Source organism: Plectrocnemia conspersa, unplaced genomic scaffold (genome assembly GCF_051122295.1).
Source record: "Plectrocnemia conspersa isolate PC_06_02 unplaced genomic scaffold, ASM5112229v1 ptg000008l, whole genome shotgun sequence".
NCBI classification, from domain to species: Eukaryota; Metazoa; Arthropoda; class Insecta; order Trichoptera; family Polycentropodidae; genus Plectrocnemia; species Plectrocnemia conspersa.
The window spans coordinates 3,261,304-3,285,500 of record NW_028277172.1 but is presented as its reverse complement, the minus strand read 5'-3'; the positions used below and the strand labels follow the sequence as shown (position 1 = coordinate 3,285,500).

Sequence of the window (24,197 nt, the reverse complement as noted above, 5' to 3'; positions counted from 1 at the left end):
TGTAATATTTATGATTCTCTAAAGTTTCTCCCATTTATTTTCGGGCATGGTCTGGTTGATCGTCTCTCTTAATGCGTGTGATTGCCTCTCGAATCTGATGTGATAAAGTGTCAGATTTTTTATATTCTTGATTCGAGACGTCTCTGGCGAATCACAGATGATGATGTTGGTAAGTTGCATCAATTGCATATTAGACCAATGAAATATTTACGCCTTATATAAATGAAACTGTAAGATAAACATATTTTTAAATTCATTAATGCAGGAGGTAGAATACAAAAGCAGTATTTAGGCCGGATAGATGCATTGTCTATTCCATTCTTAACCTACAAATGGTTGTTTTTATGGTGCTTAACGAGCAGTTAACGGGCAAATGTATTAACAATGTGATAGTTGTAAGTACAATAGTGTAATTGTAAGCTACACAATTGTAGTATTGAGCCTTTTGTCAATAGGCGCTGCTATTTCCTTTTCATAAATTCGAAATTGTTGCTTGAATGAACTTAGCATAATCTGCACAGATGGGTGTACCTCCCATAAAGCTAAAGTCATTAATTGTAACTAAGATATCTGATTTGTGAAATCAGTTACTTTAATCCGGATTTTCCAAATATTCTTGGTTACATTAAGTAAAATTGATCATAATTTATGTTCCTAAATAAATTTGTATTGATTTTATAATTTTTAACTGTTTGCCTAATTCAAAATTGTAAAAAGCATATAATCATTTGTTAAACTATTATTGAAATTTAAATATTAAAATTAAGCATTATTATATTTGTAGGTTAGAGGTAAAAAAATGTTAATAATAATAATAAAACTTTTTTCGATGCAACTTTTATTTTTTAAATATTGCTGAATATTTTGCAAATGAGTCAAGAATTAAATAACAAATGTTCTGAACTTGGCTAAAATAATATTATTAATAAATTTATCAACTATTTTAAATTACATGGTTTGTGCATAGATGTCTATATACACTTACATATTTATTAAAATAAAACTACGTTGCTGTAAATAGAGATACAATAGTTTTATTTTATTAAATATGTAAGTGTATATAGACATCTATGCACAAACCATATAATTTAAAATAGTTGATAAATTTATTAATAATATTATTTTAGCCAAGTTCAGAACATTTGTTATTTAATTCTTGACTCACAAAATATTCAGCAATATTTAAAGCATTGTTTATGTCTGGACATAAACAATAATTTTCAGACTTTTAAAAACAAAAATTCTATAGCCGTTTTACCACTAAACAGCATCGTCAATATATTGTTTCGCTGAAGACATGTTTTTTTAACTTGTGATTTTTTAGTGCTCATCTGTGAGAAACCACAATAGTTTTGTTTATAGAACGCCACCCGGTAAAATAGTCGTACCACATTTGCCCACTCGTCTTAGCAATATTTTGAACCTTACGAGCCCAAGCTAAGAAAATTATGCCACCGAGTTTAATTATTAATATGCTCTTATCGGTGATCCTGGAAGGTTCGGAAGATTCGTCGGTTCTAAGCTGTGCGCACGCTCGGAAATATCTGGGAAGTTTAGAGTAGGGTTTGCAATACTGTTATTATCGATATTGGTAATACCGGTATTGTGGTAAAAATATATTTTTATATCATTTTGTAATAAGAAAAAATCTATTTATTTTATTTGTTGAAAACGATATTTCCATGGCTTATGGTTCCAAAATAAAAAAATAAAAAAATATTTTTTCGACAATAGTTATGTGAATAAATAAATAGGATAAAAAGGTTTCTGTAAACAGTCGCCTTATTTATTTTTATTGTTAGCCGGAGGATCAGCGTATAAAGTATTTTTAGAAGTACCTGAATGTAAGGAATATTGTTTAAATACTTCATGAAGATAATTGGCAATAAATGTCGGCAACTTAAATCGAAATTTGATCTACTTGTTTAGTATATTTCACAAGAAAAAAAATACATAAATACTAGTATTATTAGCATTCAACGATATATTAAAGTATAAAAATGTCAATAACGTATTAACTTTATTTTTGAATAGACGAACCGGTAATACTGGTAGTACCGGTAATGAGTGTTTTTTTTTATTTCGGTAATACCGGTATTAAAAATCTGGTATTTTTTAAATTAATAGTTCAGATGTTTAAAAATATATGTATGGATATTTAAGAAATCTTTTTTTGCCCTTTTCTAATAAAAATGAGTCGGTTGTATTATTGAAAAATAAGAGTAGAGACACATGCTTGAGGTTACTTCGCATTATTACCCAAGTCACACTGTGACCTCGAGCTCGTCGATTTTTGTACGTATTGCAGGCAATCCTAACATTTTTGAGTGATGAAGCACATTATTATAAATTTTATAATAAAATTTATTGGTGTTCTTTCTCTAGAATAGGTCATTGATTGACAATTATTTTACAATGCAATGTATGCGATTTAGCGTTAAGAGCTAACATTTAAGCATTCGTTATTTTAGTTAAATAAAAACTTTTTTTACTAATAGAATTTAATGGTCTTTTATATCTACGCCTAGGGCGTCAACAATCTTAAAACCGACTCTGCACATACAAATTTATATTATACACACTCACACGATGGCGTTGATATAAAAGTTATTTTAATATCAACCCAGTTTTGTGGAGATAGTTCCTCAGCTTCTTTCACATCGTAGAGCTCCCGAGTGTGGTTGTCTTCAGAAGCCTCTCTCGTCGGGTTGGGTGAGAAAATTTCGAAAAAATTTAATTAATTTATAAGAATAGCGGTGCCAAGTTAGTGTCTAACTCGTTGGCGATATTTCACTCCTAAATACCCTCCTCTTTTTGGTTGTCGATGTGAAAGTGTTAAATATACCGAAAGAACAGCGTCGACTATAAATTATATCGAAAGCTTTATTTGTTTTTTTATTAAAGTTATAGCATTCTTGTGGGACGTTTTGAATGACTATAGTAAAATTAAATTTATATATAAAATAATAATAGCACATTGTAACAACATTTCTGAAAATAGAAGGTGCTTAATTTTTTTAAAGGTTTGGTAATAAAAGCTAATTTTTATAAGCCGCTCTATGAAAAAAAACAATTGTTTGGTTTTTATTAATAAATTTTCATTAGCAATTATATATGTTTTAAGAACATGATTGAATTTTTTTACTTCAATAGTAAAATAAGAGAAAAATATTTAATTTTAAATATTTATTTTAATACTGTTTCATAACTATTTTCATGTTTACAATTTTTTTATTAGCTACAATATAATACAAATAAAATTATAAGATAAATCGTTGGTTATTACAATCTAAGAAGAAAAAAATCAAAACCTTTTTACCATTTAAGTAAAAGAAAAATAATATAATAAACAATAAGGTAAGTGGTACTTAGAGCATATTCAGCACAAGATTTGGAACCATTAAAATATGTTCTTTGTCATACTGTGCTTATTTAAGGTTGTATCTATCGTAGTCACATGTGAAATCGTTTGTTAAATCCTTAATTTCTGTAAAATCAAAAATATTTTTACGATAAAAAATATGATTATATATTATTTTAGATTCCTCTCGTTGAAGCACATTTTCTATGCTTAGCCATTGAACTTGACTATGATGGAAAATATTTGAAGGTTCTGATCCAAGGTCTTATAGATAATGCAATGTATTTTTATTAAATTACTATACATGAATTTGATCCTAAATTGTTTTCAGTAATATTTTAATAAAAATAACTATTGAAGCAAACTATTTTTAATGTACATTAAAAAAATCATTATTGAATTGAGTATGCATTAGATAAATACAAAAGAAGCAAATTTTTATTTTTTATTTTTTTAGATTAAATTAAGACCATCGTGCCCTAACAGGTTACCCCAATGCGCCACGATGGTCGAAAACACAAATAAACACAAATCTGGTAGTGAAATATTTTTAATAAAAACTCAATTAAAAATATATTATTTTTGTGAAATATGTTGTAATTGATATTATTCTATAATTTATGCAAAATTTTTGAACTCTCTTTATTGTTAAATGTGATAATATTTTCACTTCAACTAATGTATCTAAAATGACATATATAAGAAATTTAATACATGACTATTTTTATATTTTTTCTTAATGTAGCAATTATTTTATAATTAATGGTTCCAGTTTTTATTAAATATCCATATATTTAAAAAAATATATTTTTATAATAAGTTAGCCATTAGTACTATTGCTAGACAGAGTATCTTATATATTAAACGGAACATTCTCCGTTCAATTTTCTACTCTGTAAATCGTATCGCTTTGTATGAACTATGTATTTAAATAATTCATGTAAACAAATGAAATATATTTTAATTATAATAATAAAAGTAAAAATGGATTTTCAAGCCGCCGGTAATGCGTTCTGTTGTTTCGACCAATGAAAAATAAGCATTCAAATATAAAACAAGATGGCCGACAGTAACGTGACAATAATTTTGTTACGCGACAATAATTTTCACTAGGTGTGTTATAACTGTGAAAATTAAATATATACATAGTGTGTGTGAGGATAAGAAGAATACATTGATTAAGCTATGTTAACAATCTTCGAAATAGAATCTTCAAATTTTGAGTTCCGAGGACACCGAGGCCAAAAAGTGAGTTTTTTTTTCTATTAAAATACATAAAAATTATCATTGCTTCTGATTTAATGCACATATTCGTTAGATTTGACTGATTAGTATGTATGAAGATTGAGGTTAATGTCGGTTAAACCATATAAATTCTAATAAAACGTACTGTTTTATCGATTGATATTTGGGGATACTATCTTTCACGACGATCACGTGACAATTATTGTTATGCAGCTGGTTATTTAGCTAGAGAAGTTTGGTTCTATTTTTGCGTATCTTATTGCTCGCTCATGGCTTCTAAAAAATATTTATAAACAGTAAAAATTATGTACAATAATTAGAATCTAAGCACAATATTTACAATGATATGACATAATAATTTGGCGAGGATAAATATATTAATTTTAAAATTAATTTAGTATTGGTGATAATATTTAGCGTAGTGAGTGAGTTGTTGTATATACCAAAGTATAAAAACAAAATAAATTAAAACCATTTTAAAAAATTCAAGTTCATAGCGACGGCCAGCTTATAAATGTGTAGTTTCTTGGATGTTATATAATAATTATAAATATGTGATGCACAATCATAATTTAAAATTTTATTTATATCGTCTATAATTCCAATGTTAGATCATTTTGTATCATTTTTAACAATTTGTAAAAATGCGCTAAATTGCGCGGCGTGCGCTTGACAGATGACAGAAGAGTTGTCAAATGTAAGCAAATTTGCCATTTAAGGGAAAACCCGGTTTTGGCGCGCTTAAGAGCTAGCTACGCAATTGATTTTATTGATTCAAATTGTAAAATACTCTTAATTTATAAGGAATTTTAAATTTAATATAAATAATGTGTATTTGTATTAGCTTCTGAATTTCTAAAATTTTGCTTAAAAAAACATTTTCAACAAAAACCTTTGCTGCTTAAGTATTATTTATCTAAAAATAAGTATTATTCGCGCTGTCACAATGAGCAGCTTACAAGAAAGCATAAATATTTTTAAACATCTGTCATGGACCCGCCCTTTTTCATGCAGCGGTTGTAATACATTTAATAATATCCGTAAAAATTTCATATTTAACCAAAAATGCTCTTTTTAAACATTCTTTATTTACATTATCGAGGGATCTTTGAAGGTCGCCAGTAAATATTGCCTATTTATTTTATTTTACCCCTGGAATGCTTCTTAGTATATAGTTTCGGACTATAAATTGAAAATAATAGGAGAAAGAACACAAACATGTCTGACACCTTTCTGTATTATAATATTTTCATTTCGATCTCTCTCAAAGCTTTACTGTTGATTGATTTCAATACAGATTTTTGAGAAGTCTTATACTTATCATCTAGCCCGATTAAACTTAGGCCTTCTATAATGTGATCATGATTTACGCAATCAAATGCTTTATCAAAATCTATGAAGGTCTTTTCTATATTCAAACTGCTAATAACTTCTTCGCAACAATTTCGGCATGTGACTCATTAATCTGATAAATCTGAAGTCGCTGCATACGTTAAAATTTTTATTTTTTGGTAGGGTATTAAATGTCGATAGCAACCGGTTGTGGGGTATTTTTTAGAAAAGTATATTTTATTGAGTAATTTCGTAAAGATTTTTCAAAAACTCTGTTGGTGTCGAATCAGGTTATTTTAATTTTTTGGTAGCATATTATAGTTCAAAATTTAATAAGTGTTGTTACATTTCAAGTTGGTTCTCTATGCTTCCCAAATAATGATTTTATGTCCTTGATCCATTCATTTTATTCACTCAAGCTAAGTAATATTTTACCCTTTGTATCTTTGAGAAGTGTATTTTTTTTGTTGTCGTAATGTTTTTTTTAATTATTTATGTAAATTTTATTCGTCATATTTTTATCACTAATTTTATATTTCTATGCATTTTTGATTCCATCCAATCATCTTTGGGTTTTTGATCATTTTTATAAGACGATGAATATTATTGTATTTTTTCTTACGATCGTTCATTACTTCTAAAATTTCCTCAGTCATCCATTATTGATTTTTAACAGGCTTTTTGAGTAATGCGTTATCTTTAATGAAATTTAATAAAAATTATTGCATTCCACTTAAAGAGAAAAAATATAAAGCTAATGTATATATTGTATTAAAAATTGAGTTAATCCAATATTAAAAAAATATGAGAATAATAAGACACTGAATATTAAAATATTATTTTTGTTATGTAGAAATATTCTGAAATATATTACAATGATTCGCTGTATGCTAAATTATTTTACTGATATGCTCACATGATCCGTTTGTAATAAAATTAATTACCTTGTTTATGAACACATTTACATATAATTCACTTAGAATAGACAAATTGTTGTTTGATATATTACCAACATGAATAATTTATTTCTTTTTATTTTAACTATAAATTATATTTTTATGTAACAAATTATTTCTTAGTATAAAGCAAAAAAAATATAAAAATCTTACATATATGTTGTACACAATATATTAAAAAATCGCGACGAACGTCAACATCTATCAAATTTTAATTAGGGTTCATCCCAGAAAAAAAAAACAAACTCAACGTCAACCCACCGCCCACTTATCTCTGGAACTATCCTAAACTTAATAATGGAGTTTTCTTCATAATCAAAATGTCAGGATAATTAACACCGTCTCTTCCATTTTTATAACCTCCCTAAAATTTCATCACCTGTAAAAATAGACTTGCAATGTCGCTGAATCAGGTCTGGATATCCACAATCGGCTCAGAAATCTTTTTTGGATATCCGATCTCAGTTTTACAGTCTCGTTTACCGCCCACGATCCAACATTTTTATAATAATATCATCGGCTGTTCTGTTCCAGATCAATCGGAATGTGGGATGAGAATATTTGGAATTTTTTTGTGGAACGATTGAATTGGTCGTTAAGACCTCTGTGATGTCTTATTGTCTTTCTGGGATTTGTTGGATTTATAGTATGCATTAAAGAGCAGATAAAATCGCTATTAAGCATTCCTATATAAATATTGAATTAACCTTAGCTTATAGTGTGGAACAGATTATTTCAACTATTATTTTTAGATCATGTTTATATTTATAGTGCTATTCACAAAGTACCTTTTTAGCAGGAATAATAAATATAACTGATCAAAGGCATGCTAACAGATCTTATAAATAAATAATTGTGACATGCTATCAAAGCTAAGAGTTGCGTAAAAAGCTTTCTAGTTTAATTTAAAGCTACATAAAAAATTGAAACATTTAAGTTAAATTTAATTAAAATATACAACGATTACCCCAATAAAACATTAAAAAATATAATCTAAATCAATGTCACTAAAATCACACGTCAATAAGTATTTTTGTAGCAAATTTTATCACATTCCATGTAATATTTATATATCAATCAGTTCGTAAAATATCATATTTTCATTTAGAAGTTTGTTTGTTCAGCTGCTGTAAGAGATTGGCCAAACTTTTTTTATTGTGCGTTTTCTAAAGAGCTATTTGTGTATTAATAATGTGTTATATATTTTAATAATACGGTGATATTCGAACTAATATTGCTATATTACCTTTCAATGCTAACATTCGGAAGCTGGAAGTGTTACGTGAAGATTGATTTGTGTAAATAGTAAATCTAATTTTATCACAGAGTATATGAGAGATGGTTAAATGGTTCATTGATACAGTGTGTAAAAATCATGAAATAATAATATTAAAATATATTTAGAAGCGTGAAATTATTTTTATTATTAAGAAAATATTAGATAATATTTTTACCAATATTCATAAATGTTTTAAAAATTATGATTAAAATTATATGAGTTCGATGTTTATATTTAGTTGAAAGAAACTTAATTTTACGTCTGTATTTATTAATGTAAATTTTACGTTAACGTTAACGGATAATCAATAGAAACTTTTGTCTAATAGTTTTATGTTTATTATGACACACTTTTTATTCACAAATTTAAAGAATGACTATAAATTTAGTGTTTATATGCTTTTATAAACTTTGGACTAACATATATTGCTTTAAAGAACATCAATACATTTTAAATAATTAATCACGAATTATTATATATTTTTGCCTACATTCATAAGTATAATAAAAACACAAATTACCTATATTTATTAATTAGAACTCAAAAACCTTTATTTTTTGCTGTTTTTATTTGTATATAAATTATACTCTGGTTAGAGAATATAAAATAAAATCGGACGTTCCATTTGGTTTTAACTTCAGTAAATTTATGCTATTTTAGATTGTTACACAAATAAAATTAACTTAACAGTTTATTTTATAAAGCTTTTTCCTTTCACCAAAATTTTATCTACGTTCGTTTCAGAATAGCTTGATATATTATTATTCTGTCACAAATATCAGGTCACGATTAAAATCACAAGAGGCTAAAATTAAGGTGGGCGCTGTCGCGTCCAGACAACAACAAAACTTTTACGAGGCGTCCAATAAAAATACCTCCAAATTATATACCATCAAACTGATTTTTTCTATAAAAAAACACGTAAAGCTCTTTCAGAGCTTCGTCGGACACCGCCAGTTTCCGGGGAAGTGCAAGAAAGCTCGTTTACGTCATTGGATCGTGGGACGATAAGCTTTCGTTGCTCTCAACGAATTTATTAATACATCGAATAATTTGTATGTGAATAAAATATAATTACAGTATTACATAAGTTCTTTATCAATTCTTTGCATCGCAAAATTGTGTTTATATGTATATAATGTGAGAAAATATAAATATTTAAATAGCTTCACGAGTTGGACGATCAACAGCTGTGAAATATTTTTAACGTATGTATAGTTATTTTTTAACTATGAATCTTACTCATATTTAAGAATGCATGTAATGCATAATAACATAGATAGCTTTTTTATTGTTTAAATTAATACTTAAATACTTAAAACTGTTGTTGATGATAAAAATTAATGATTTTATGGAACACTTTCAAAGACAATAAAATGGGACTCTTTGATGAATAATAAATTCTAATTAACTAGTTTTAATGTTATCAATAAATTTAATTCAAGATTTTATATACAATAATAACATAAAAGAGATATTTTATTATGATTTTTGAGATTAAAATAGCACGATTGTCCTATTTAACTCTTTGAATCATATAGCTAGACTATAAATATGTATATTATATGTATTATAAATCCTATGCAGAGACTAGGAAAAATGTAACATTCCAACACTAATAATAAAAAAATGTTTCACATTAATGTATTACCATCATTAATATTTTATAAATAAAAAGTTTTTTCGTACTTTAATAAACTTAGTCAGACTAAAATAATTGAATCCATCTAATACTTAAATGGCACTGTGTTGTGTTGTTAAAAGCTATAAGCCATTTTTGTTAGTATTAAGTACTTTAGAATAATATTTATAGTTGTATGCAAAAACGCATCTCCAATCCTTGATTTGATTTATCTGAAGTTTTTATAACTCGTTTAGTTCTCTGAACAATGCTATTTTTTAATGACATCACTTCATTCATCATCAGTTTTAACACGTCAAATACAACATCTCATCTCTCATCTTTACACATTATATATATTTTTTATTTCTAGAATAAGATCGTTAGCCCAATAATTAGGACAGAATGACAGTATAGTCACGAATTCTGTTGTAGTTAATATACTACAACAACTAATCTAAAACCCACTTCCGCCAAGTGTGTTACTAGTTGGAAATAGCATTCGCTTAATAGTCTATCTTAAGCGTTACTCATACAGATTTCGCAATTAAATTCGCGAATATTTATAACATCCGATTGCTGGAGAGATGCGTCCAGCTATAAAACAATAATATCTAGAAATTTTCTGTTACAAACATGATTGAACGTACTTAATTTGTTAATGAGTAATATATTTACTTAACGTATTAATATGTCACATGAATTAATTATAAATGTATTAAAATGCAGAGCCAAAATTCTCAAAATGTAATTTTCAATGCGCAGCATGCAAAATCATGTTGAGCTTTTAAGCTCTTGATTATATTTATTGTGATAAAATCGCATATTGTATGTCATGCACTCTTTAGAGATGCAGTAAATTTATTATTTTTTCGCCTAAATTAATTTGATTACTGCTTATTAGTGTCAGGGTCAAGTTAAATTATTTTAGCAGTGGTATTTTATGTGTATTACAATAAAATAGTTATACCTATACGTATTATTGCTACTTTACAGCTAAAAAAATATTTGAAGTTCGTTCAATATTTAGTGCAGTTTTATTGTATGCATGCTGTAAAAAATATTGTTTCAGTTTTTTCGTTTTTATGTATGAAAATAATTATCATAGTTCAGTAAAAAATAAAGATTTTTGTAATTTAATTTAAATTGGTTTAAGACCGTAGGTATTAGATATTATGGCTGTGTCGTCAGCGTATATATCTTAGTATAGAGAGGCAGGGAGGTGAGTGTGAAAGGTGGAAGGTTCCGTGTGTGTAAAGGGCATGCGGTGCGACGTTGTCTGGGGGCCCTGCGTGTGTTAAGGGCACGCCGGTTTGAGTGTGGGTGGTCATAAATATAAAATGAATATTACTTGTTATGTGGGTGGTTATAAATATTAAATTAAGACATGTTAAAGGAAAACAAAAATGACAGTTATATATTGGTATGATATATGTATTATTTATTAACTTAATTTTATTTAATTAAAGCTGACTGAATTCATTATCTGATTGTGGTAAATCATTAAAGATTTTAAATGCAAAATATTAAAAAAAAATGTGCCAAATTGTTTTAAAAAATAAATGCCATTAGTATATAAAGAAACAGACTTAACAAACTACCTTGCGGGACTCCTACTGAAATTTATGTGGTATCGAGAGTTCATTATTTAGTGAAACAACATGGTTTAGACCTACCAGATATGAGCTTATTACAGGCCGACCTCGACTTTCGCACATAATTGGTTCCTGAAAATGTGTGCGAATGTTGAATGTACGAAAGTAGAGAGAAGTAAAAAAAATTTGAAATTCTGTGTATTTTATAATATTTATTTATCAAGTAAATATAAAATGTTTAAGAGGCGTTTAAGATACATATTTAAGTGGGGTTTGCGGGTGTTTCCTTTAAAAAGTTATCAAGAGTTAACTGTTTTTCACTATTCTTTTTCTTTTCTTCATATAGTATTTTATAACATGCTATGTTTTTATTTTTCGCCCTACGCACTTGAGATATGCGTTTTTCATTGGGATCACAATCTTCCATAATATTTAAAAATTTGTCAAGGTGCGTGAAGGCTTCATTAATATTTTTTATTGTTAAGGAGTTTTCCAAAATAAACCTGTCTCATATTTGGCTAGAGGAATATTCTCCATCTTCAATAATTTTGGATAATTAGGAAATATTTTTTTTTGCAGCATTTTTATCCGCATCAGCCGATTCTCCAGTAAATTTAATATTATGAAAAGAATACCTCATTTTAAAATTGTAAAACCAATCGTTACTTGCTTAGAAAACCGTGATAAAATCTTTTTTTTTAATCTATCCTTCCAATCTTTGTGAAAACTAAGAGCTTTTGCTTGAATAATTGAAATACTCAGAGGGACTTTTTGATGTTGGTCAAAACGTCTAATAATTTCCATCTTTGTCTCGAATCGTATGAAGTTTATGAGTCCTTGATTTCTTTTTGTTCGTATCAACACTGAAATTTTTCCGTTTCTCACTCATGTTTATATTTTTCTTAAAAAAAAATGTTTTTTTTAAATGTGCGAAATAGTGAATTGTGCGAAAGTCGAGGGCCGCTTGTATGTATTAAGGATAATCAGAGGATTTACATTTAGTTAATTTTTAGATTAAACCGTCATGCCAAACGGTGTCGAATGCGTTTTCTATAACATTAATAAAACTGTACTTTTTTCAAGTAAAAATTAGCGAAATGTGTTTTTTTTTAGTTTGTTAAGTTAGTAAGTCGTTGAATGCTTTTTGCTAAAAACAAATTGTTTGTTTTTAATTTTACTACCAATAAAATCTTTTAGGCGCGATATATATATTTTTAAAATATTTTATTTAGCGAATATAATAAGACGATATTTAAGGAATTTAAACGGTATTGAAAATGGTATATTGCAAAAATGTATGGGGGCTTTCTACAGACTGTAAAATTTGCTAGTGGGTGTACTTAAATATTTTTTAAATAATCCATAGAAATTTTTATTTTTATCTTGTTTGAAATATCAAATGATATTTCATAGTGATAGTAAAATGTTCGTAATCTATAGGGGCTGATTGTCAAAAAAATATTTTAGCCCTCAAGGAATTTCTCAAGGGTCCATTTTTGGCTCTTTGCTTTTTTCGTTATTCATTAAATATATAAATACTACAGTAACAAATTCTATATTTTTTGTATCTATATAATTTATCTATCTAGATACTGTTGCACACTTTTTCTATCTACAAAGTGATTTAGATTATCTATGGAGAAGGTTTTCCGTCAATCGTTTGTGAAAAAGTGTCATACTGCGTCATTTTCTCGATCTCGTTTTCCATCAGATTATTCTTACATACATTATCATCTCGAAATCACTTTTGAGAGACGTCTGCAAAAAATCTTCCAGGATGCTCGAATTTGTTATGAGGAAACGTTTCACTTTGACGATCAGTCAGTTATTCGTGTCTTCTATGATATATTAGCTCACCGCATTTTTAAATTATGATCTATATTTTGAAATTCCTGAGTAACTAAATATTTATTCTTAATCAAAAAAGTACAGGGAAGGTTCTTAATATACTTTTATATTAATCCATTATTGTATCGCGGTGAATTTCTTGTTTACACGAAACGTTGTATTCTGCTAATAATTTCTTCAAACTACTGAAAGATGCTGTTGTTATAGCATTAAGTGGCTCTATATTGACTAATATATTGTCCTGAATAATCTGAAACTATTTTGTAGCAGTTTAAAAATATTAAGGATCTGATTGCCATTTGATGAATAAATTACGTTATTCGTGTCATCCTAATTTCACAAGTATAGGAGTACTATGAATAATTAAATTAAAATATTGTCATGCTACTCTCACTACTATTGACTATCTGGTAACATAAATACAATCAACAATTATTTATAGAAAGTGTTTTATCATTACAGTGTAAGATTCTGAAAGATAACTATCATCACATTATCTCGCACTCATCGCTTTGCTTTACAAATGTTTAAAAGCCACAATTTGGGTCATACATGCAGCTAATTTTTCTGAACCACAGAGACTCTCAATCTTGCCACGCCACTGTTGCATTTGATCACCCCTGGCCGGGTCCCACCCATGCAACTATTTTGATGATTGCGTACTATTTTCCTGGACTCGCCTGGGGAAAGTATCACACGCCTTTTGTGCTCAGTTTGGATCGGGCCAGCCTCCGGATGGTACTGACACCAACCCTGAACTGTTCTGCACTTGCTGAAAAATAGAACAATTAAAAAGCGATTAAATTCGCCGGTGGAATCTGAATAATTCGTTCCAAGTTTGTGGTGAGTTTATTTTTTCTGCGTGTAATTGATGGATCAGATTGAATTGTGCGATAAAGCCATAAGCCATTATCATCATAATGAATGTGTTTATAATTATATATGAGAGAGAATTAGATGAAATCTTTGACGCGTGGCCAAACGCATTCCGTGAGCTGTGGTACTATTTTATTTAATTTTATTGTACTTTGAATTATGATATTGATCTAATATTAAGTGTTAATTAATTAAGAGATAATAATTTAAAAAATATGTTTTGACTTTATATTGACATCATTATTAACAAGATTGTTTATATAAATATACAATAAATATATGAGCTAATGTTTATCTGTTCTTTGAAAGTAAAATAAATAAGATTATAACTATTTGATCCGTTCTAAATCCGTATTTTTCTAACCCATTGCCTTTCTTCGAACCATTAATCTTAAACGTTATTTTGAAAGATGTTTGATATTTTTTCACGCGTAGTTATATTATATTATATATTGTTTATTTAATATATAATTGTTTAAAATGTGCCAAATAGTAAAACTGTAGACAAACTCCCTAATCTTTTCTTTTAACCATTGAAAGACAGTCTTTATTTTAACTATTTATTATATATATCGCCTTTAATCATTAAACAATTATTTTATGTGCAATATATTTTCAATCTGTCTTTATCTAATTATTTTATATAGCTATAGCACTACATAATGTTTATGTTTATTACCCATGAAAATTATAGTTATTCATAACATATCTAAAAAAATTAAAAAGAGCTGTAAATCGCTGTATTTTATAAAAATGACAGAGAGTTTTAAATAGAAATTTTGCAAAATTTTATTATTTTTTTATTTAACCATTATTATTTTATTTGCAACTTACTTCATGCATTACCCAGAGATCAGCACATTTATTTATATAATTTTTATTGGCTCTTTCTACAGATGTCTTTCTAAAAAAAATACTTTTTTATCCATTGTCTCTGATTATATTACTAATTCTACATCAAAATATAATAATAAATGTTATTGTTATTTTTGTGTTTATAAAAAATCAAGTATAAAAGAAATGCTTTATATGACTGATTAAGCTTGAAAAATATGGTATATGTTTAAGACTTGTGCATAGAAATTTACTAAATACACTGACAATAAGTCTCGATTCGGAGACACATTTTAAATGTGATAAGAATCTGAATCTTTTAATATACATCGACAATGACTAAAGTTATACATATACCACCTGATATGGCAATAAATATTAGATTATTTAAAGATGCTATTTTTAATTACTGATTGTAATAATTATTTAAAACAGTTATTAAGCGATGAAATATTTCATTGCTTTTTGAGCATTTTTTTATTAAAACTATTTTTTTTATTAAAATCAGCTGTGGCGTCTAAAGAATCTATATCACCTCAGCAAAGTAAAAATATCACCAATAATAATAGTGCGAAAAAAATAATGACACAACTGCGTCTCGCCCCGAGTTCAACGCTCTGGAAAATTTACGATTATTTGCAAAATATTTCAATAGAATATTTTATAAAAGCGTTTTATTGTAATGTAATAAATTTCGCCACAGACTAAATTAAAAAGGAACGTCTAATCGCTTTTATTATCGCATTTTTCCAGTAAAAAAATTGAGCAGTGTCAAACTTGCTGAAAAATGGAGTGATAAATTACCGAACCGATCGATCTCGTAATAGTTGTTGGCAAAATTTCAAAATAGCATGAGAGATGAAAAAGTAATTGTGATCTTTAAAAATATAATAGTGAAACTGTTGAGTGATGTTTTTCATTCGCCATTCGGATTTTTGCTGCTGTTATATTTAAGCGATCTTAATTTATTGTCTTCATATTATAAAAACAGCTACATAATTGCTTATTGTCAACAATTATAAGTTCTTCTCTTCATTAGTATTTTTCTAAATCTCGTGTGATTTATCACTGTCTGTTGCGACCGATTAATTATTTTTCATAAACTCAGAGTATATTTATAATGGTCATTAGTTAATTTAAAAAATTTAAAAACGTCTTAAAATATATTTAAAAAATATTTTAATATACATTATTTATAAACATAGTATAACATGATCTATATTTAATTCAATCAAAATAAACTTTCACTCTTACAATTGAACAAACTTCCAATCCAAGCAATCAGTACACGTCAAGAGCAAATTTTCGCATCATTTGCTAATTAAGACAAGTTCTAATGATCCACAACCGACTGACCAATTCGAACAATGCATCTATTATGTCATATATGTAATAATAAATCTAAACTTAAGTATATATTTCGATGCATATACAATAAATATTAATTATTATTTTTATTACAAACAAGATATTAAAATCAGATTTTAGATTGTGAATATTTTATATGTTTAGACGAGTCATCCACCTGAGAAATTTATTCTGGAATCTCTCAAGAATATTGATATTAGATGTGGAGGTCACATCTGAGCTTCATAAGACCACGTTTTTCAATAATTATCATCTTCTGTCGAGATGAATTCTAGAGTTTTTTTTTGTGGTATCCATTTCCTGTTAAGGGATACTGAAAACATATATATTTGATCAGCGTAAATTATAAAATTAATTGTTTTAGTTATATAGTAGTTTGATATGTTCATTCATTAATCTGATGATATTCAACGGCAATTTGTTTTATCTTTTCGCTTATTAGGTTATATCACAATGTCTTCTTGGCATTTATATATTTTTTTATTATGTATTTTATTTTATGGAGAATATTTTAAATTGTTTTCTTAGCTGAAGAGGCGCATTTAAAATATCATTAATTACATTGTCACTGGTGTCTTCTATATACTAAATAAGTGATCGCTGAAAGCTTAAAATTTTTCTCTATCGTCTCCAACTAATTTTCCGTTATTTTATTTTATTTTATTTTAGATTAAATTAAGACCATCGTGGCCTAACAGGTTACCCCAATGCGCCACGATGGTCGAAAACAAATTTTAAATTTATAAAACATAAAAAAAAAAAGTATATATACATAAATATAAAAATACTTAAACATAACAAAAAAATTATAAAATATTAAAATTAAATGAAATAAACCGGATCAGCTCCTCGTAGCTGACATTAAATAGGTCAATATGTAATGCCAGCGTATTAAGGAGCCGGATGGCCACAGCCATAGGCGAGTCGGCAAGTGCGGATGTCCTAGCCCTAACGGTCATCAAAAGAGGTCTCGATCGTGATTCTCGAAAATGTTCAGGAACCCAAAACTGGAATTCCTCGAGAATAGCTGGATTGTCGACAGCACCTTTTAGTAATTTAAAAAAATGCTTAGCGATATACAGCTTTCTGCGAGAACTCAGCGAATCATATCCCAACGCTCCTAAAAGAAAGGCGCTGGGATATAAGTACGGATAATAACCAAATGTCCTTTTGTAAAGGTATCTTAAATACCTTTTTGAATTTTTTCCACTAAAAGGGAATATTTGGCTATTCGGGGATTCCAAATTATAGATCCCGATTCAAGAATGCTACGAACTAAGGTGTCATAGAGGATGCGAATAACTGACGGATCGTCAAAGTGAAAGGCATTCCTCATAACAAAGCCGAGCATCTTGGAAGATTTATCACAGACGTCGTGTATGTGTAGAGAGAACCTCCATTTGCTCTCGAAAGTGATTCCGAGATCTTTAATGGAAGTTTCTCTAGTCAAAATGTTACCACCGAGATGGTAGAAATAAGCTGATGGCGAACGGGATCGAGAAAATGACACAGTATGGCACTTTCCGACACTAAAGGGCAGACGGTTAACGGAAGCCCATCTCCACAGAGAGTCTAAATCACTTTGTAGAGAGAAGGAGTCCGCAACAGATCGAATGCATTTATATAATTTTAAATCATCTGCGTACAGAAGAAAACTTGAATGTTTAATTGCAGTATTTATGTCATTAATAAATAACACAAAAAGCAGAGGTCCCAGATTGGATCCTTGAGGAACCCCCGAAGGGTTAAAATATTCCTTTGACAATCGGCCACCATACGTTACAAACTGTCTACGATTGCTCAAATAACTTGAAAATAACCGAGTTAAATTATCTGAGCAACCGAGGTTCGACAATTTTTTTAATAATAACGTATGACAAACTTTGTCAAAGGCTTTCTCAAAATCTGTATACACGACGTCTACTTGAATTCCGGCATCGAGAGAAGTTGTCACCGTTTTGGTGAATGACAGAAGATTAGTAACAGTGGAACGGGCAGGACGAAACCCGTGCTGTTGGTCTAATAAAACTTGCTGAAAGTGATTGTAAAGATATTTATGAATAATTATTTCAAATAATTTAGCAGGAGCTGACAACACTGCTACTGGTCTATAATTCTTTATATATAATTTGTCACCCTTTTTATGAATAGGGGTGACTTTTGTGCATTTCCATAAATCAGGAAATGATGATGTTTTGAGAATCAGATCATAAATACATTTTAGAGGAGCAGCGAGACTTACTTCGCAACCCTTCAAAATAAAATCGGGAATTAAATCAGGTCCAGAAGAACGCCCTGTCTTTAATTTATTAAATCCGTATTTAAGATCTGAGTGCTCAGTTTCTCTGATGGTCAGTACTGAAGACCAAGAACATGAAGAAGGAAGCGACTGAGCAGAAGGCGAAAAATATTCCTCGAAAACAGAACGAAAATATTGCGCAAAACCGTCAGCAATATTTTGTGAACCGTCCAATGTTTTATCGTCGAGGCTCATCACTTTCAACGTAGACTGAGTAGCGCGTTTAGTGCTAATGAATTTCCAGAACGCTTTGGGATCATTAATTATTTGTTTTTGGCAATTTTTGTAATGATTGCGATGACAGGAAATTATCAAACACTTAACGCGTGCTCTTAATGAACGAAATTCCTCGAGAGCAGATGGATGTCCCGATCTCTTCCATAACTTATGAAAGGCGTGCTTTCTTTTTAGCAATGAGATGATCTCATGAGAAAACCATCTAGGATATGACACGTTAAGCACTCGAGGGCGCTTTCGAATAAAGAGCTGGTCGAATGCACAATAAAGAACCTCATAGAAGGCCGCCAGGGAAGATTCAACATCAACGCACCCGCCAACTCGGCTCCAGTCCATACCTAAAAGTAAATTATTTAATAAACCAAAATCTACACAATTTCCAAACGACCATCCGAGATCATTCCGATCGCTCACGCATTCCAACTCATTCGTAGTTATGCCATTTTTATTTATATTTAATTTTATCATTAGCGCCGGGTGATAATTATCTTCCGACACCAATACGAATTCGCTCTTAATTACTATGCAATTATTTACATTTGTATAAATTAGATCTAATTTGTCACCAAAATTATTATTGACACAATTTATTTGATTTAAATTAAAAATATTACTTATTAAACTTATGTCAATATTGGCACTAATGTTCGTAGGTAAATTAAAATCACCCAAGATGATACATTTTTTCTTCAAAAAATATTCAGATTCCGACTGAATCTTACGAAAAAATGCAGCAGTAACGTCTTTTAATTGATTTGGCGGAAAATATAACACGCATATAACGATTGAAGCTCGTTTCGTCTCGACGAGGATCCAGAGATGTTCTCCGTCAGCTTCGAGATGCGCAAGCCTTCGCGCATGAATTGAATCTCTGCGGACAGCTAAGAGCACACCTCCGCCTCTGCTGCATCGATCTCTTCTAAACACGGTGTAACGATCGTCGAAGAGCTCAGCGTTCAGCACGGAATCAGTCAGCCACGTTTCCGTTATAGCGATGATGTTATGCTCCTGTGCGTAGATAGCGGAAAGAAAGTCGACGGTCTTGGAATTTAATCCCCTTACGTTTTGATAAAAAATCGAAAGGGGATCCATCGAACTCTTCCTAGGAAGGTTTAACGCCTTTCCGAAATCTCCATTCTTTAAATGAGCATCCAGATGGCCATAACTCTGGACACATAACCTCATTTAGTTTGGCATCAGGAACTGCAATTTTGAATGATGCATAACTTGTGCCCTTTGTAATGATTTTCGAGACCGACACATCACATGATTTTAGTTTTTCTTTTAGATATACCATAATTGCATCCGCGGTTGTATCCCGGTGCAAGTAGAGCACGTGTAGATGTCTCATTTTTAAAGCTGCTTTTATTAACCCATCCTGCTGTCCAGACCCGCGAAGAAGCTGATTGCGCGCTTGTTTATTCTTCTTCCTGACTTCGGTCCAGGCAAATGGCGAGACATCGGGCACAGGCGTTGGGGTTTTCTCTGCAACCGAAGGAGCTGACGCGTGTCGTCGACGAGTCGGTGAGACTGCGGGTTGAATTGGTGACGACGAAATTGAGCCTATCACCATCTCATTGCTTGGCCTAGAGTCCATGGATTTTGCGATTATTTTTTTATTTTTTCTTCTCTTTGTGAGCTGTTGCTGCTGGGTCGCAGCTTGAATTTTTAGCAGACTTTTTAGTTGCGCAATTAGAGATTGCTGTTCCGCAATCAACTTCGCTTGTGCAGCGAATTTTGCGTCCATTTTTTCAACAATAATATTAATTATGTCCATTACTGGAGCTAATGTAAGTAGACGTCCGATAATGACGAGCGATAACGAGCGTTATCGCTCGTCATTATAAAGTCTGATAAGGGAGGAAAATTGTTGAGGGTTTCTTATTCTCTTTATTACCTTATAAAGTGAGTATTCTGTAGAGCAGTAAGGTTTTTAAAATATTATTTTATTGCCTTGTTCTTTTCTTTGATGATTAGTGTTTTAGTCCTTGTTTTATTCAATTTGTATATTGCAATTTTTTAAGCTTACTCTTTTCAAGGATTAAAAATATGAATATAAATTATTTTATTAGTATAATAATTTTAAATGCAAAGAAGCAGGGATTTATACTTACTTGCATTATAAATAATTTTACCTATTTAGAAAATAACAATATTTATGAAAATACCAATATTTTTTTTTATTCATAATACATAATTTAGTATGTAATAAATCTAATCTACAATAAATTTTTATAAATATATGTATATTGTTTATATTATATACATTTACATTTTGCAAATTGTAAATATCAATATAAGCAATTATAATATTATTTTAATATGCATATGTAATACATATGTAGATATCCATAAAAAAATACCACTATAATCAAAACCAATGATTAAATATGTATTATTTTTTATTTCAAAATATACTTATTACTATTTTTTTTTTCTTATATAATTTTTTTTATTATGCTTGTTTGTGAGTATTATAACGTATACTAAATATTGTAAATTGGTTTAAATTTTTAGAAATTCATTAAAAATAATTAAAACGGTAATTTTCTATACTGATTTTTCTGTTCAAATAAATTTTAATGGAACTGTAGGGAAAATAAAAAAAATCTAAGTATATATTTTAATATTTTTAATAAAAAATATAGATTTTTATTTGTGTTGTACTTTAAAATAGTATTTTTAATATTGTTTAAATACTTTGATGTTAAATCCACATATTTTTATTATTATACTTAATGTTTTATCTCCATAAAAATAATAAGGAAGATAATAAATTTGTAATACCAAATATTACATTTACATTTTCTCTGGAGTTAAATTTAAATGAACATTTTACCTAAAATGTTTTTTTAATCACTATATTTATTGTATTTAAAAAGTGTTTAAAATAAGTTCATAAATAACCTATTAGTGATATTTAAAAAATCTAATTAAGGCGAAACCTTAAGAAAATATTATATAGTATATAAAAAAAAACAGTAAAACTGCGAGTTGATTTATTGTTTTTGTGTTAAAAAATATATTTATTTAATTCAGCTTATTATATTTAATAATAAAAATAATATACGTACTATGTAAATTTATAGCAATAAATTAAATGGTCAGAATACAAATAAATTTTTAGTCAGAATAAAAATTAAATCTATACAATATATTATACAATGTTAGAATACATATCGAATGTTTAGAATAAAAATAGCATACAGTCAGAATAAAAATATAAGATGATCAGAATTAAAATAGTGAATGGTCTTAATTATATTATTCATTATTAGAATAATAATAGCATACGGTCGGAATAAAAATAAAGGACGATTATAACTAAAATATAGGACATCTGGTATGAGCATTGAACATCACGTAAATAACTCTATTTAATTTTATGTAGGGCGCGGAGGTATTCAGAGCGATGAACGAAGCGGGAATAACGACAGAGCGGCTTGGCTTGTTGTGTTGACATCTGATGTTGCGAGCCTAACCAAACAAATTGGCATTAAATCACCTTGATAATGATAATTAATTGTCGACATGCGAATGACAGATCGACTAAAACATTTTTTCCAACTGAAAAAAAATCTGTTAAAATAATTAATTTAATTTAATATAAATTTTGCTCGGTCAGATTTAAATTCTAAGCATTTAATTTAAATTCTGACCACAACTACATAAAAATTCTGACCCAAAAAATACGAGCCTAAATTTATTATGGAAAAAGATTTCATTTTATTAAAATAATTTATAAATCGTACCAATTGATACAAATTGTTAATTTAAAATTAACTCTAAAATTAAAAACGTATTTTTTTTCGTATTTTTTTAATGAATATAAAACATTAAAAATGGAAAATTATTTTTATTGTGAATAAATAAAAATATATGTATTTGATATGTGGATTTTATCGTCATTTCTACATTGAAGTATTTAAACAATATTAAAAATAATTTTGCTATTTTGAAAGGTACATATTTGAAAAGATTGATGATTTTAAATAAAAAAATGTATAGAGCAATTTTATAATAGGTCTAACACAAATAAAAAAAATTAAAAATATTTTAAATGTATCGTTAAACACAAATATAATATAAAATAAAAAGAAAGATTGTTTTATTATTTTTCTTATAATTTTATTTTAATTTATTTAAACAAAAAAATCAGTTTAGAAAATTACCATTTTAATTATTTTTAATGAATTTTTCTGCATTTTTATTAAATATTAAAAGTTAGTGACTGGTTTATACTTTAACTGTTAGAATTATAGTCTTGACACAATAGCTGACTCCTAAGAGTTTTTCTCCATTTGCAAACTGGGCACTTATGTGGTCGTATAGAGCTCTACATATGGGCTAATACAATAATAAGTGTACATTAATAACAATAAATACTACTATGTACACTTTATGTTTGAGAATCGTTATGCATAAATGACTAATTGATTTAATGTCATAAACAACCAATTAATTTCATTCATTACTGTAAAATAACTAATGGACAGTAATGATTATTATTCGCACCTGATTCATGATATTTTTTGCGTTATTTGATATTCACGATGTTATCATCAATGATATAATATTAATTTATGTTAAGACTATATCATTAAAAAAGAGCGTGTTGAGTTGAATCTGAATTGCAATACATAATTTCATTAAATGTTTATTTGACATCGACAATTCCAACTATGCCTAGCATTCTAATAAACTTGACACTTAATTATCGAAGTTCGTAACGAACGGTGCTCGTAAAAGCTCGTTCATTGAAAAATGTTAAAGCTCTATTATTAGCACAACAATGTGTTATTGTTATCGCTAGTGTTAAGCAAACAAGAAGGAACATACAAGCGGTGCAAATGTTGCGTATCGGCTAACTTGCCAAATAATTAATGGTTTGTTTCAAGAGTTCAACTCGAGCGAGGTGACTTATGGGGATGCAAAGGTGAACCTCTGAATAATATCGATTGATTATAATTTATTGTATATTGGACTGCTGAATTGCTTTTTAGTTAAACTCCCTATTTTGACTTGTTTAATACGTTACTAAAAATACTTATTCACAGTGCATTTGGTTTTAGATTTAATCGGATAAATTTAATTCCATATATGATAATTTAAGAAATGATTTAATGGTATATTAAATTTCTAATTAAAAATAACTTAAATTATCGATAAAATATTTCAGGACATATTCATTAGTTATGCTATTAACAGTTCTGTTTAGACTTTTATTCATAGTATGAAAAACCTTATCAAATCAACTCATTTATTGTGTTACTATAAAAAAGAGTAGGCATAATTTAAAATCTAACAGTCGCTTTTGAACATCGCTTGGACTTGCCTTTCTATGTC

The 24,197-nt window shown here is 28.5% G+C and overlaps 1 protein-coding gene across 3 annotated transcripts in view; it reads left to right on the top strand.

Annotated features, from left to right (window-relative positions):
- Positions 1 to 2,597: 2,597 nt before the first annotated feature.
- cher (filamin A protein cher) overlaps positions 2,598 to 24,197 on the top strand; it is a 73,529-nt gene continuing 51,929 nt past the window's right edge. Inside the window, exon 1 of one of the 3 annotated variants that reach the window (XM_088190431.1) lies at positions 2,598 to 2,712. The gene's annotated coding sequence lies outside the window, so the exon portion shown is untranslated. Of the gene's footprint in view, positions 2,713 to 13,948; positions 14,081 to 23,768; positions 23,788 to 24,197 lie in introns of those variants that run through there. The other 2 variants (XM_088190430.1, XM_088190432.1) reach the window with 2 other exon arrangements.